At 51.6% G+C, this 2,500-nt stretch overlaps 1 non-coding gene across 1 annotated transcript in view; it reads right to left on the bottom strand.

Moving 5' to 3' along the window:
• The window catches only part of LOC131933615 (small subunit ribosomal RNA), a 1,846-nt gene extending 1,436 nt beyond the window's left edge, over nt 1–410 (bottom strand). The window contains exon 1 of the ribosomal RNA XR_009385095.1: nt 1–410. This exon is cut by the window's left edge and continues 1,436 nt beyond it. This is a non-coding gene — a ribosomal RNA (small subunit ribosomal RNA).
• Nucleotides 411–2,500: the final 2,090 nt, after the last annotated feature.

The following is a 2,500-nucleotide window of genomic DNA, read 5'->3' as shown; positions in this document are numbered from 1 at the left end:
TCTCCGGAATCGAACCCTGATTCCCCGTTACCCGTTACAAACATGGTAGGCATATCACGTACCATCGACATTTGATAGGGCAGACATTTGAAAGATGCGTCGCCGGCGCGAGGCCATGCGATCAGCACAAAGTTATCCAGAGTCACCAAATGGGACGACGCAACCCCTTGCGAGGCCGCGCCGATTGGTTTTGAACTAATAAAAGCGCTCTTCCCGATAAAGGTCGGAGCTTCGATTGCATGTATTAGCTCTAGAATTGCCACAGTTATCCAAGTAGGATCGTGTCATCTAAGGAACCTCGACTGATTTAATGAGCCATTCGCGGTTTCACCATGGGACAGTGTGAACTTAGACATGCATGGCTTAATCTTTGAGACAAGCATATGACTACTGGCAGGATCAACCAGATAGCTATCGTTTGCGAGACGTTTTTCCACAACACATCGCGGGACGGGAGACAACGCTCTAGCGAGAGAACGGATCCCGGCATTCCCGGATTTTTTCACATCGGACCGCTCACATTTCCCCCTTCACCGTAAACACGGCGTCGCCGGGAAATCTCTCGATTTGCATCGAGCCGACTGCGTTTTGCAGACCCGTCGCCCGTTCCGAGGGCTGGGCCAGTGCGAGACTTTTATCGAGCCACCAATACTGCTTGGTTGCGTTAGCACTGCGCGTCGCCGCTGGCTTCACGCTACGGACACGTACTTTTACCTTCACTGGCGCGACCTGCGCGCCGAGCCCGCATTTTACCGGGAAGCTAGTCGGGAGACTGAGCCACGCACGGTCAGATCGGGCACATGTCGCTGGCTGCGAGGGAGCGCGGATCCTAGCGTCACATAGAGGCTTCACCGACACTCACCTCCACAATAGTAGATACAGACCGTTTTAACCGCCGTATTTCTGCCCATACCTCTAGTGTTAAACCGAAAAATCGGGTACATAGTCTCGGGGAGGACCGGGGTGCCGCCCCATGAGGGGAGCCCGCACGGAGGGCGCCGGGGGTGCCGCGACCCGGGGGGCGGCGCGGGGGTGTCGGGGCGCATCTACGGGGCTCACTCGCGCGGGCGCCACACTTCCGGGGGGCGCCCCAGGTGGGGTGCCAACTTTGGCGCCCCCGACTAAGGGGCCGCCCCCACTGCGGTTACACGCTTTACGACCACCCACCCGCGTTCCCCACCCCAGGGGGCATGCGAATCACCCGCCAGGGGCGTTCTGGGACCGAGGGCGCCGCTCCGGCACAAGGGGGAGCCAAAACGCCCCGAGTTCCCCCGCGGCCACCTCGACACCTGGGCGGGCGGCGAGGGGTGTCCTGCGATCGGGGTGGGGAGCTCTACCAGAATCACCCGCCAAACTTCACCGGGGGCGTCTCCCGGCGCCCCTGCGCTCGGGTGACGAACAGCGCCCCGGGCTATCCCGGGCGCCCTATGGCGTCCACCTTCGATCGGAAGGGTGATCTCGACTCGGGCTGAGGCGGGCCACAACAATCCGCGGTCACATCGGAGCCGTCCAGGCTAACGAGGCCCCGGCTCACGGGTAACCCATGGGGCTGGACCGGGAGTCCGCCGTTAAAGAAGAAAGAAATGTAGTGCAAACCAGAACCAGTTTTTTTTATTTATTTTATAACTCGACTAATAATCGTCACAAAATTATAAACTTGGTACCTACGGATAGCCCAGGGCCCAACCTAATACAGGATGTCCATAACTATGCGCTAATTAAATAATTAATGGGTATTAAGGTCGGTCTTAGTAAATTGCTATATAAAGTCTAAGACCAGAACCAGTATTTTAAATTTATTTTATAACTCGGCTCCTAATTGTCACAAAATTTAAAAATTGGTACCTATGGATAGCCCTCGGCCCTACCTAATACACCGTGTCCATAACAATGTGGTAATTAAATATTTACTGGGCGTTAGGGTCGGTCTTAGTAAATTGCTATATAAAGTCTATATAAAATTTTACGAATTTAAAAAAAAAATTCCTACCGTCAAAAATAGCGACGCCTAGACCACCACACCTGTTCTGACGTTAAATCCTACTTGCACACACGTGTGGGAATAGATTAGATATCATCTAGAGATAGAATTCCTAATTATTTAATTAAAATAGAGACTCTAGATTTAATAGTTGTGTCATAGTTACATTAAGTCGAATTAGCGAAGCGGAGGCGGGAACTAGATTCTAGATCTAACACTTCGATTGCGATGAAAAAAAAATAGCTTTATTTTAAGGCCGACAAGGCAAATACGGTTTAATTAATATTAAAGAAATAAGTCCGAACACCTACCTTAAGCGAATCATCTACACAACACATGACTAGAAATAATACACGTCCACACGAAGAGCGATTGAAACGGTGACTGCAACGGTGAAAACTTGTACGACGGAAACATGGCGCCTAGGTTATGCCTACTTCCGGTCTGATGAAAATTTTTAATTCATTTTAAATTTTGCGCTCTATTTCGTCCGCGCTTGTCCACTTAAACTCTACAGAA

This window comes from Physella acuta, unplaced genomic scaffold, assembly GCF_028476545.2.
Source record: "Physella acuta isolate Inbredline_101_S28 unplaced genomic scaffold, ASM2847654v3 ptg002576l, whole genome shotgun sequence".
NCBI lineage: Eukaryota > Metazoa > Mollusca > Gastropoda > Physidae > Physella > Physella acuta.
Note: the sequence above shows the minus strand (reverse complement) of the source record. Positions and strands in the feature narration are given on the sequence as shown.